Source organism: Panulirus ornatus, chromosome 54, assembly GCF_036320965.1.
Source record: "Panulirus ornatus isolate Po-2019 chromosome 54, ASM3632096v1, whole genome shotgun sequence".
Lineage (NCBI taxonomy): Eukaryota > Metazoa > Arthropoda > Malacostraca > Decapoda > Palinuridae > Panulirus > Panulirus ornatus.
The window spans coordinates 4,822,319-4,836,782 of NC_092277.1; the positions used below are offsets into that span (position 1 = coordinate 4,822,319).

General features: G+C 40.5%; 1 protein-coding gene and 1 long non-coding RNA gene across 6 annotated transcripts in view; one reads left to right on the forward strand and one right to left on the reverse strand.

The window, feature by feature from the left end:
* Nucleotides 1-11,680, forward strand: part of LOC139765358 (uncharacterized) — a 32,698-nt gene extending 21,018 nt beyond the window's left edge. Inside the window, exon 3 of the long non-coding RNA XR_011716645.1 lies at nucleotides 6,413-11,680. This is a non-coding gene — a long non-coding RNA (uncharacterized lncRNA). The remainder of the gene's footprint in view (nucleotides 1-6,412) is intronic.
* Nucleotides 1-14,464, reverse strand: part of LOC139765362 (uncharacterized) — a 574,294-nt gene that overhangs the window by 124,014 nt on the left and 435,816 nt on the right. The window lies entirely within an intron of this gene.

The following is a 14,464-nucleotide window of genomic DNA, read 5'->3' on the forward strand; positions in this document are numbered from 1 at the left end:
GCGAGGTGGCAATAGGAATGAATAAACGCAGACAGTATGAATAATGTACATGTGTATATATGTATATGTCTGTGTGTGTATATATATGTATACATTGAAATGTATAGGTATGTATATTTGCGTGTGTAGACGTGTATGTATATGCATGTGTATGTGGGTGGGTTGGGCCATTCTTTCGTCTGTTTCCTTGCGCTACCTCGCTAACGCTGGAGACAGCGACAAAGCAAAATAAATAAATAAATAACTTCTGATGGCCAATAGAGGAGGAGGACCAAATTGGAGAGATATAGTTCAGAAAAAAATGTCATAAAGTGAGATTTCAGGGATGTATTATGGAGGAGATACAAAAGTTAATGCAGCCACTTGTATTGCAAAGTAATGAGGGAGGACCAGAGGAATTTTTAAAAAAAGCAAGAGATTCCAAAATTTTTACGTTGGTTCATCATGAACAAATTCATGGTGAAACAACAAATAATCAAGCTAAAAAACTTGGAGGGAAGAATTCTTGAGGAAGATGAGGAAATATGTAAGGAGTTGAATGATAAGTTAAAAAATACCAGGGTGCAAGGGAGATAAAGGTTTTTGTCTATAATAACTGACAACAACATAATCAGTCTATTATAAGAAACTGACCCATAGAAAGCCCATGGTCCTGATGAAGTCTCCCTAATGTGCTGAAAGAATGTGTGAAGCCACTTCCTAGACTGCTAGGAATATTGTTCAAGAGGTCACTGTTGGAAGATGTAGCTCCAAAGATATGGAAGAGGACAAATGTTATATCTGTATTTAAGAAAAGGAATCGGGAAAATGCAGTGATCTACTGGTCCGTCTCACTAACAGGTGTGATTAATGAAATATTAAAGAAGGTAGTTGGAAAGCAAATGTATGACTACTTGCTAAGTACAAACTTTCCAAATGGGAGATAACAGGCTTAAGCAAAAAGAGTTCATGAATAACCAGTTTTTAGCCATGTGTGGTAAGGTAAGCCCCATGTTAAATCAAATAAGGATGGGTAGTCTGTGTTCTTGGGCTTCCTCCCTGTATGAGAAGGCTACCTCACTAGAAGAGAGGAAAGAACACAGTAACACATGCATCCTCGAAGTGGGCTCCTGCTATTTTTGGTTATATAGATGACTTGCCTGATGGACTGGAATTGTAAGACAATACCAAGATTGTAAGGGAAATAATGTTTATGATTGCATCTGCCTACAGGGGTACCTGGACAACCTCCAGAATTGATTAGATAAATGGAAAATGGGATTAAATCCAAGTGAGTGCATGTTGATGAGGATGGGATAGAATGAAAGGAGTAGTACAGAGAGAGAAGTAAATTACCATGACCATGTTTAAGGTTACTCAATGTAAGATTCAGGATTGCAAATGGATTCTTTTTTCCTCTTTGCACAGGTTGTTCTTGATTATTATCTAACTACCTACAAACGGGTGAGAATGATTGATTTCCTCAATGTGGTTTACCTGGTTTGTTGAAGTTAAGTCAGTGAGTGTTGGTTGTTCCCTGGATCTCCCCTTATTTTTTTGGAATTGTTGCAGAAATGAGGCTCTGTTGGCCGTCTTTAGGGGTATTTGGGTAAATAATATTTATCATATGATATATATTTCCATAGCCAATACTGTTAATATTACAGCAGGAATATGACACAAGAGCTTAGAACTAGAAATGACAACAAACTGTGCAGCATACACTACAAATTTTGCTTTTTGTATCTTGAGAATGATTATTGGTTAAAGACATAGTTTATAACATTACTTTCTGAAGTGAAGTGTTTTAGATATCTTGGAGTGGACTTAGCAGCAAATGGACCCGTGAAAGCATGTGGAAGGAGAGGATACTATCTTGGAGAGCAAAAAATAAGTATATTTGAAGGAATAGTAGTTCCAAAAATGTTATGGGTTATGGATAGGGTTGTATGGGGGAGGATGGATTTGTTGGAAATGAAATATTTGAGGATAATATGTGGTGTGATGTGGTCTGATCAAGTTAAGTAATGAAAGGGTAATAAAAAGAGTGTGGTTGAGAGAGCAGAAGAGGGTTTGTTGAAATGGTTTGGACAAATGGAGAGAATGGGTGAGGAAAGATCAACAATGGAGAGAATGAGTGAGGAAAGATTGACAGAGGATATATGTGTCAGAGGTGGAGGGAACGAGGAGAAGTGGGAGACCAAATTGGAGGTGGAAGGATGGAGTGAAAAAGATTTGGAGTGATCGAGGCCTGAACATTCAGGAGGGTGAGAGGTGTGAATGGAATAGATTGAATTGGAACAATGTGGTAAACCGGGGTCGACGTGCTGTCATTGGACTGAACCAGGGCATGTGAAATGTCTGGGGTAAACCATGGAAAGGTCTGTGGGGCCTGGGTATGGATAGGGAGCTGTAGTTTTGGTATATTACACATGACAGCTGGATGAAAGCAAACAAGTATAAATATGTACATGTGAGTATATGCATATGTCTGTGTATATGTTGATATGTATATGTATATATATATGGGCGTTTACGTATATATATATATGTGTATATGAGTGGATGGGCCATTCTTTGTCAGTTTCCTGGTGCTACCTTGCTGACGCAGGAAACAGCAGTCAAATATAATAATAATAATGATAACTTATTAAAAAATGGGGTGACTGTATTGTTGACTGGTTGGTAAGGTTATTTAATGTGTGTATGACTCATGGTGAGGTGCATGAGGATTGGCAGAATGCTTGCATAGTGCCATTGTACAAAGGCAAAGGGGATAAGAGTGAGTGCTCAAATTACAGAGGTATAAGTTTGTTGAGTATTCCTGGTAAATTATATGGGAGGGTATTGATTGAGAGGGTGAAGGCATGTACAGAGCATCAGATTGGGGAAGAGCATTATGGTTTCACAAGTGGTAGAGGATGTGTGGATCAGGTGGTTGCTTTGAAGAATGTATGTGAGAAATACTTAGAAAAGCATATGGATTTGTATGTAGCATTTATGGATCTGGAGAAGGCATATGATAGAGTTGATAGAGATGCTCTGTGGAAGTTATTAAGAATATAAGGTGTGGGAGGCAAGTTGTCAGAAGCAGTGAAAAGTTTTTATTGAGGATGTAAGGCATGTGTACATGTAGGAAGAGAGGAAAGTGATTGGTTCTCATTGAATGTAGGTTTGCGGCAGGGGTGTGTGATGTCTCCATGGTTGTTTAATTTGTTTATGGATGGGGTTGTTAGGGAGGTGAACGCAAGAGTTTTGGAAAGAGGGGCAAGTATGCAGTCTGTTGTGGATGAGAGAGCTTGGGAAATGAGTCAGTTGTTGTTCGCTGATGATACAGCGCTGGTGGCTGATTCATGTGAGAAACTGCAGAAGCTGGTGACTGAGTTTGGTAAGGTGTGTGAAAGAAGAAAGTTAAGAGTAAATGTGAATAAGAGTAAGGTTATTAGGTACTACTAGTAGGGTTGAGGGTCAAGTCAATTGGGAGGTAAGTTTGAATGGAGAAAAACTGGAGGAAGTAAAGTGTTTTAGATATCTGGGAGTGGATCTGGCAGTGGAGGGAACCATGGAAGCGGAAGTGAATCATAGGGTGGGGGAGGGGGGCGAAAATTCTGGGAGCCTTGAAGAATGTTTGGAAGTTGAGAACATTATCTCGGAAAGCAAAAATGGGTATGTTTGAAGGAATAGTGGTTCCAACAATGTTGTATGGTTGTGAGGCGTGGGCTATGGATAGAGTTGTGTGCAGGAGGGTGGATGTGCTGGAAATGAGATGTTTGAGGACAATATGTGATGTGAGGTGGTTTGATCGAGTAAGTAATGTAAGGTTAAGAGAGATGTGTGGAAATAAAAAGAGTGTGTTTGAGAGAGCAGAAGAGGGTGTTTTGAAATTGTTTGGTCACATGGAGAGAATGAGTGAGGAAAGATTGACCAAGAGGATATATGTGTCAGAGGTGGTGGGAATGAGGAGAAGTGGGAGACTAAATTGGAGGTGGAAAGATGGAGTGAAAAAGATTTTGAGTGATCGGGGCCTGAACATGCAGGAGGGTGAAAGGCATGCAAGGAATAGAGTGAATTGGAACGATGTGGTATACTGGGGTCGACGTGCTGTCAATGGATTGAACCAGGGCATGTGAAGCGTCTGGGGTAAACCATGGAAAGTTCTGTGGGGCCTGGATGTGGAGAGGGAGCTGTGGTTTCGGTGCATTATTACATGACAGCTAGAGACTGAGTGTGAACGAATGTGGCCTTTGTTGTCTTTTCCTAGCACTACCTCACACACATGAGGGGGAGGGGGTTGTTATTCCATGTGTGGCGAGGTGGAGATGGGAATAAATAAAGGCAGACAGTATGAATTATGTACATGTGTATATATGTATATGTCTGTGTGTTTATATATATATATATATATATATATATATATATATATATATATATATATATATGTGTGTACATTGAGATATATAGGTATGTATGTTTGCGTGTGTGGACGTGTATGTATATACATGTGTATGTGGGTGGGTTGGGCCGTTCTTTCGTCTGTTTCCTTGCACTACCTCGCTAACGCAGGAGACAGCGACAAAGCAAATACTTTTTGATAAGATTAATACTGTATTTACATATTATTATGTAGTTAGAGACTGTAGGAAAAATGAGAATAGATAATATTATATGAAAATGTATAGTTAGTTTGATGCACAAACAACATACTGATATATACAAAGAAAAATATTTTTCCTGTTGATTGCTGCTTTGAAGAATGAGCTACTTCTCTGGTAACTGTTAAGTGCAGTATAAATGAGAATTTATTTCCTTCAACTGCATGTACCTGAACATGTGTTCATGCATCCACATTTCACAAGCTTCAGACAGACTGCACTGACAGCAGGGATCTAATTTGGAATGAACTTATCTTTTTTCCTGCCCAAAAGACATGAACCAGGGACTATGCTTCCTGGGTCATGGGCAGTTGGCCATACAGTTCCTTGGTATGAAGTGACTGCAGGGATCATGATGCATTGTGGAAAGAACTTATTCTCTTCTTTCCTCCAGTCTTGAAGACTTGGATCAGTGTCTTTGCTTTTTGGGTCATGGGCAGATATCCATGCACTTGCTTGGTAAGCCACTTTCAGACAGGGCTGGTATAAGGCATTCTGAGATGATGTAATAATTTCCATGTTTTGGTTTTCTTGACAAAAAGTCTTCTGCCTTATTTCAATGAAAGACATCATCCCTCCTCCATAGATCTGGATGAAGAACTCCTCCAAGGCCTTGAACATTCAGGATTCCAACTCAAGTTTCTCATTTGGATAACTTGTCACATGAGTCATGTGTCTTATGACATTTCTTGGACGTTTGACAGGCTTTGAAGCGCATTCTTTTAGACCATCGTTTCAGAGCTGAAGTGGAAAAACAATCAGTCAGGGCCACAAAGAGGGGAAGAGCTGCACTTCACTCAGGTTCGAATGGCATCCATCAGTTTTCTGATGGTAATTCTTTGTAATCTCCAGTTGACCATGATACTGCATCCTTTACTAGATGAAACAAACCAAGAAAAGTGCTGGACAAGGATGATGAACATATCAGAGTTCGATGTCTTCACAAGAATGTTCAAAGATCTGCATTTCAACACATGGAGGATATGGAGAACAATAGAATTATCTTCCTCCTCCTGCATACATCCACTCATCGCATCATCATCTGGGCCTTGATGAATGACAGTCTCTGTTTCCCAGAGTTACCAGAATAATATAAAGACTTCTTGGGAGTGGAATCACTGCATAGCTTCTTCTCCATTGCATCTGAAAAGTACTGTGTTGTTAGGACTATTATGAAGAAAGTTAGACCCGTTCTTTGGGATCCTTACAATTGACCCTAGTGTAAGATGGATGCCATGGCCATGGTTGTCCTGTGCTCCCTGATGTAAAGGTCTCAACCAGTTCTTGGTGTTATAAGGCCATAGTACTTTCCTTAGTTTGAGTTTAAGGTGTTTACAACTGAATTCAGCAACAGACCACAGGGTCCTAATGAAGCCATTTGTGAAAATGGAAGAGGTCAGAAAGCCTTTGATTAATATGGTAGAAGTAGAAAGATTCACAGACAGTTAAGGAGGTACACATAATGTTAGTCATGGAAATGAAGCAAAATATTTATCAGCTCTTTGCTTAAATGTATCCGTGATGCTGCTTTCAACTACTCTAATTGATAAGTTGTTCCATATGTCGGTAATTCTGTTAAAGAAAAAGTACGTCACCTCATTTGAGGAAAAACATTTGCCCTTGAGTTTATTCTATTACCGAGTAATATCAAATGAATCTATCTGTAAGTAGCTCTTGAAACTGAGATAATCAAATCCTTTAATGAGTTTGAATATTTGTGCTAGATCACCTCTTCACCTTTTTTCTAAACTAAACTCACTTCTTTTATTTGGCTCTTGTAGGATTTGTTTCTCGGGCTGGGAATCATCTTGGTAGTTTGCCTCTGCACTCTTTTGGTTCTGTCTATATCTTACCTCAAGTAAGACAACCAAAAGTGGACATAATACCCCAGATGAGGATGCAGCAGTGAGTTGTAAAGAGTGAAAATAATTTCCTGAGACTTAAAATGGAAAGCCTTACCCATGAATTCAGGAATTTTGTTCACTATTTTTCTTGCTTCTGTGCTGTTTACTTGCTGTAGATCACCAGAGATTATCACACCAAGGTCCTTTTCCTCATTTCTGTTTTTAACTCAACAGATTTCATGTCATAGTTTGTCTTGTCATTTTTACTCCTGACGTAAAAACTTTCCATGTATCAATATCAAAATATTTTTCCACCTATTAGCACAGTTCATTAGTTTGTATATGTCATAATGAAGCTACAGACATTCAGTTTGTTATTCATATATTATTCATTTATTTATTTTCCTTTGTCGCTGTCTCCCGCATTAGCGAGGTAGCGCAAGGAAACAAGACGAAAGAATGGCCCAATCAACCCACATACACATGTATATACATACACATCCACACACACAAATATACATACCTATACATCTCAACGTATACATATATATACACAAACAGACATATACATATATACACATGTACATCATTCATACTGTCTGCCTTCATTCATTCCCATCGCCATCCCGCTACACATGAAATAACAACCCCCTCCCTCCTCATGTGCACAAGGTAGCGCTAGGAAAAGACAACAAAGGCCACATTCATTCACACCCAGTCTCTAGCTGTCATGTTATAATGCACCGACTCCACATCCAGGCCCCACAGAACTTTCCATGGTTTACCCCAGACACTTCACATGCCCTGGTTCAATCCATTGACAGCACGTCAACCCTGGTATACCACATCATTCCAATTCACTCTATTCGTTGCACGCCTTTCACCCTCCTGCATGTTTAGGACCCGATCACTCAAAATCTTTTTCACTCCATCTTTCCACCTCCAATTTGGTCTCCCACTTCTCCTTGTTCCCTCCACCTCTGACACATATAAACTCTTGGTCAATCTCTCCTCACTCATTCTCTCCATGTGACCAAACCATTTCAAAACACCCTCTTCTGCTCTCTCAACCACACTCTTCTTATTACCACATATCTCTCTTACCCTTACATTACTTACTCGATCAAACCACCTCACACCACATATTGTCCTCAAACATCTCATTTCCAGCACATCCAACCTCCTCCACATAACTCTATCTATAGCCCACGCCTCGCAACCACATAACATTGTTGGAACCACTATTCCTTCAAACATACCCATTTTTGCTTTCCGAGATAATGTTCTTGACTTCCACACTTTCTTCAACGCTCTCAGAACTTTTGCCCTCTCCCCCACCTTATGATTCACTTCCGCTTCCATGGTTCCATCCGCTGCCAAATCTGCTCCCAGATAACTAAAACACTTCGCTTCCTCCAGTTTTTCTCCATTCAAACTTACCTCCCAATTGACTTGTCCCGACTGTACCTAATAACCTTGCTCTTATTCACATTTACTCTAAGCTTTCTTCTTTCACACACTTTACCAAAATCAGTCACCAGCTTCTGCAGTTTCTCACACGAATCAGCCACCAGCACTGTATCATCAGCGAACAACAACTGACTCACTTCCCAAGCTCTCTCATCCACAATAGCCTGCATACTTGCCCCTCTTTCCAAAACTCTTGCATTCACCTCCCTAACAACCCCATCCATAAACAAATTAAACAACCATGGAGACATCACACACCCCTGCCGCAAACCTGCATTCACTGAGAACCAATCACTTTCCTCTCTTCCTACATCCTCGATAAAAACTTTTCACTGCTCCTAACAACTTGCCTCCCACACCATATATTCTTAATACCTTCCACAGAGCATCTCTATCAACTCTATCATATGCCTTCTCCAGATCCATAAATGCTACATACAAATCCATTTGCTTTTCTAAGTATTTCTCACATACATTCTTCAAAGCAAACACCTGATCCACACATCCTCTACCACTTCTGAAACCACACTGCTCTTCCCCAATCTGATGCTCTGACATGCCTTCACCCTCTCAATCAATACCCTCCCATATAATTTCCCAAGGATACTCAACAAACTGATACCTCTGTAATTTGAGCACTCACTTTTATCCCCTTTCCCTTTGTCCAGTGGCACTATCCAACCATTCCACCACTCCTCAGGCACCTCACCATGAGTCATACATACATTAAATAACCTTACCAACCAGTCAACAATAGTCACCTCCTTTTTTGATAAATTCCACTGCAATACCATCCAGACCCTCTGCCTTGCCGGCTTTCATCTTCCGCAAAGCTTTTAATACCTCTTGTCTGTTTACCAAATCATTCTCCCTAACCCTCTCACTTTGCACTTCACCTCGACCAAAACGAACTATATCTGCCACTCTGTCATCAAACACATTCAACAAACCTTCAAAATACTCACTCCATCTCCTTCTCACATCACCACTATCACCTCCCCATTAGCCCCCTTCACTGAAGTTCCCATTTGTTCCTTTGTCTTATGCACTTTATTTACCTCCTTCCAAAACATCTTTTTGTTCCCCCTAAAATTTAATGATACTCTCTCACCCCATCTCTCATTTGCCCTCTTTTTCACCTCTCGCACCTTTCTCTTGACCTCCTGCCTCTTTCTTTTATACATCTCCCACTCATTTGCATTATTTCCTTGCAAAAATTGTCCAAATGCCTCTCTCTTCACTTTCACTAATAATCTTACTTCTTAATCCCAACACTCACTACCCTTTCTAATATGCTCACCTCCCACGCTTCTCATGCCACAAGCATCTTTTGCGCAAGCCATCACTGCTTCCCTAAGTACATCCCATTCCTCCCCCACTCTCCTTACCTCCTTTGTTCCCACCTTTTTCCATTCTGTACTCAGTCTCTCCTGGTACTTCCTCACACAAGTCTCCTTCCCAAGCTCACTTACTCTCACCACTCTTTTCACCCCAACATTCTCTCTTCTTTTCTAAAAACCTCTACAAATCTTCACCTTCGGCTCTTCAAGATAATGATCAGACATCCCTCCAGTTGCACCTCTCAGCACATTAACATCCAAAAGTCTCTCTTTCGCATGCTTATCAAGTAACATGTAATCCAATAACGCTCTTCAACCATCTCTCCTACTTACATACGTATACTTATGTATATCTCTCTTTTTAAACCAGGTATTCCCAATCACCAGTCCTTTTTCAGCACATAAATCTACAAGCTCTTCACTATTTCCATTTACAACACTGAACACCCCATGTACACCAATTATTCCCTCAACTGCCACATTACTCACCTTTGCATTCAAATCACCCATCACTATAACCTGGTCTTGTGCATCAAAACTACTAACACACTCGCTTAGCTGCTCCCAAAACACTTGCCTCTTATGATCTTTCTTCTCATGCCCAGGTGCATATGCACCAATAATCACCCATCTCATATCAGAGTTTACTTTCTTACACTCTATCACATACTCCCACCACTCCTGTTTCAGGAGTAGTGCTACTCCTTCCCTTGCTCTTGTACTCTCACTAACCCCTGACTTTACTCCCAAGACATTCCCAAACCACTCTTCCCCTTTACCCTTCAGCTTCGTTTCACTCAGAGCCAAAACATCCAGGTTCCTTTCCTCAAATGTACTACCTATCTCTCCTTTTTTCTCATCTTGCTTACATCCACACACATTTAGACACCCCCAATCTGAGTCTTCGAGGAGGATGAGCACTCCCCACGTGACTCCTTCTTCTGTTTCCCCTTTTAGAATGTTAAAATACAAGGAGGGGAGGGTTTCCAGCCCCCCGCTCCCATCCCCTTTTGTCGCCTTTTACAACACGTGAGGGATGCGTGGGAAGTATTCTTTCTCCCCAGCAGGATAGTATCATCTGCAAATATAAATATCTTACAATGCATCCATAATCGGTATCATTAATATATATACGAGACATAGAACTGGTCCCATGACTGATCCCTGTAACACACTACTTGTTATGCTCAACCATTCAGAAGCTTGATCATTAATTACTGCTCTGCTTATGGCCAGTCAACCAATTTCCTAACCTGACTATGACTTAACTTTTGTTAATAAGCTTCGATGCAGACTTTATTTAATGCTCTTAGAAAGTCTAAATAGATGACATCTACCATTTACTTCTACCATATATGTTGAATACTTCATAAAAGATATTAAGCACATTTGTCAAACATGAGTGACAGTGTTGAAAACAGTGCTGAGGCTCATTTATAATAGGTAGTCCTATAAATTGTTCATAGTCTTATCCCGAGTGATGGTTTCTATTACTTTACTGACTACATACATTATGCTAATTGTATGATTAAGTTCAGACGGTGATTTTCATCTTTTTTTAATTGGTGTTATGTTGGCAAATTTCTATTCTTCTGTAGCATTTCCCATACTGAGTGACTCACTGAAAAGAGTAGCCACAGGCTTAACTATCCTGCTGTTTTATTTACTCCTACTCGTAGACATGCCTTACATCCTAGGTAAAAACTTTTCACTGCTTCTAGCAACTTACTTCCCACACCATATACTCATAATATCTTCCTCAAAGCATCTCCATCAACCCAATCATATGCCTTCTCCAGATCCATAAATGCTACATACAAATCCATCTGTTTTTCTAAATATTTCTCACAAACATTTTTCAAAGCAAACACCTGATCCACACATCCTCTACCACTTCTGAAAGCACACTGTTCTTCCCCAATCTGATGCTCTGTACATGCCTTCACCCTCTCAATCAATACCCTCCTATATAATTTCCCAGGAATACTCAACAAACTTATGCCTTTTGCCTCACCATGATCCATGCATACATTCAATATCCTTACCAACCAATCAACAACACAGTCATCCCCTTTTTTAATAAATTCCACTGCAATACCATCCAAACCCGCCGCCTTGCCGCCTTTCATGTTCCGCAAAGCTTTCACTACCTTTTCTCTGTTTACCAAACCATTCTTCCTTGACTATCTCACTTCGCACACCACCTTGACCAAAACACTGTTTATCTGCCACTTTATCTTCAAACACATTCAACAAACCTTTAAAATACTCACTTCATCTCCTTCTCACTTCACCACTTCTTGTTATTACTTCCCCATTAGCCCACTTCACAAACGTTCCCATTTGTTCTCTTGTCTTACACATTTTATTTACCTCCTTCCAAAAAATCTTTTTATTCATACTAAAATCTAATGATACTCTCTAACCCCAACTCTCATTTGCCCTCTTTTTCACCTCTTGCACCCTTCTCTTGACCTCCTGCCACTTTCTTTTATACATCTCCCAGTCATTTGCATTTCCCTGCAAAAATCGTCCAAACGCCATCTCCCTTCTCTTTCACTAACACTCTTACTTCATCCCACCACTCACTACAATTTTTTAACTTCCCACCTCCCACCTTTCTCATGCCACAAGCATCTTGTGCGCAAGCCATCACTGCTTCCCCAAATACATCCCATTCCTCCCCCACTCCCCTTACTTCATTTGCTCACACCTTTTGCCATTCTGCAATCAGTCTCACCTTGGACTTCCTCACACAAGTCTCCTTTTACAAGCTCGCTCACTCTCACCACTCTCTTCACCCCAACATTCTCTTCTTTTCTGAAAACCTCTACAAATCTTCACCTTTGCCTTCACAAGATAATGACCAGACATCCCCTCAGCTGCCCTTCTCAGCACATTAACATCCAAAAGTCTCTCTTTCACATGCCTATCAATTAACACATAATCTAATAACGCTCTCTGGCCATCTCTCCGACTTACATATGTATACTTATGTACATCTCTCTTTTTAAACCAGGTATTCCCGATCACCAGTCCTTCTTCAGCACACAAATCTACAAGCTCTTCACCATTTCCATTTACAATACTGAACACCCCAGGTACACCAATTATTCCCTCAACTGCCACATTACTCACCTTTGCATTCAAATTACCCATCGCTATATCCCAGTTTCGTACATCAAAGCTGCTAACACACTCACTCAGCTGCTCCCAAAACACTTTCCTGTCATGATCTTTCTTCTCTCATGACCAGGTTCAGTTTTACTCATATCAATCCAGAGTTTACTTTCTTACACTTTGTCACATACCCCAACAAATCCTGCTTCAGGAGTAGTGCTACTCCATCCTTTGCTCTTGTCCTCTCACCAATCCCTGACTTTACTCCCAAGACATTCCCAAACCACTCTTCCCCTTAACCCTTGAGCTTTATTTCACTCAGATCCAAAACATTCAGGTTCCTTTCCTCAAACTTAGTGAAGGCTCCAGTCACAGACAAAGTCCACATCAAGGCCAGGCATTAACTATAATATAGAGAGAATTATGAAAGGGAAAAAGAAAAGACAAGGGAAACTATTTAAGAATTTCAAAGGGAGTGAAAATCCTATCTTTAAAAATGTGCCAGGTCACAGTTATTGGGAAAGACATAAGATGGTAAAGAGTTTCAAAGCTCGGATGTGTTGGGAAAGAAGTAGCTGTCAAAACGGACCACCCCTGAGTTGCCGATTGCTACACAATAATCATGTGATGCAGCAGCTTGCCCAGTCTTGTGTGGTCTAGCTGGTGATTGGGCCACACATGCAGCCAGCTCTCAAGAATAAAAATCAAAGTGATACCTATAGAAGAGGGAAAGTGAACCAACATTGCAGTGTAGGGCAAGGGAGTCAAGTTTGGAAGTTAGCTTGGGACAGTTGGTAAGTCGACAGCTTTTGACTTACCTCTGTCAAGTAAGGATAGAGAGCTAGAACCACCCCAAATGTAAGAGCAACACTCCACACAAGTACAATCAATTATTTGTATAAACGGGGCAACTGTTCGGATGAAATTTCAACATCTAAACAGAATCCGTTTCTTAGAGACAGATTTATCTATTTCTGTAGTGTGGGGTTTCCAAGAAAGAGTGGATGTTACAGTAATACCAAGTATATTCACCAAGTCGAGAGGTGGAATTACAGAACCGTAGGTGAGATGAGAGTTTTCAATAAAGGATGGGTAGAAACTGGGTCTTGGAGACATTAACTTCACAAGATTTTGTCTACTCCACTGATATACCCAGTCCAAACCAAGTCTGAGTTTATTGAGGAAGCTGTGTTGAGATGAGATGCAGATCGAGTGAGAGAAGAGGGAGCAGAATTGAAGGATGTGGATGAATGCAGTGTTGAGTCATCAGTACATGAATGCTCTTGGTTTTTTGTGGAAGAAAGGAAATCGTTGATGAAAAGGAGAAATAGTGTAGAGGCCAGAATCTTGAGGGACATCGCTGTTGATGGAATAAGAAATGGGAGGTAGATTCATCAACAACCATAAAGATAGATCAGCCAGAGAAGAAGCCAAAGATGAAGGAACAAAGTGAGGAAGGGAAGCCAAAACAAAAGAGGAGCTTAGAGATGACACCCTAATGCCACACCCATTCAAAACCCTTAGTTATGTCAAGTGCAACTACACATGACTCCCTAAATCTTTCAGGAATGATGACCAGACATTAGTAAGATAGGAAAGTATATCACCATATGATCTTGCCTTATGGAAGTCATACTGGTGATCAGAGAGAAGACTGTGTTTTTGAGGTGTTTCAGGATGTTGGGAGTTGAGGATGGATTCTAAGCTTTGAAAATGGTAGATGTCAAATCAACAGGATGATAGTTTGAGGGGTTGACATGGTCATCCTTCCTCAGGATGAGATTATCAATGCAAGCTTCCGAGAAGAAGGAAAAGGTTTGGTTTTTAAACAGTAATGGAACAGATGAACAAGTGCAGGTGCAAGGTCAGAGTCACACTCTTTCAGTACACAGGGATGGATGCCATTAGGACATAGCCTTGGTTGTGTCTACAAAGAGAAGTGCTTTTCAGACAATCCGAAACGAGATTACAGGAAAAGGCACAGGATTAGTAAGAGGGGCATCAGGGGTGAAGGAGTGTTAGACTCATCCATGGTAGAGTTAGAGGAGAAACAGGAACC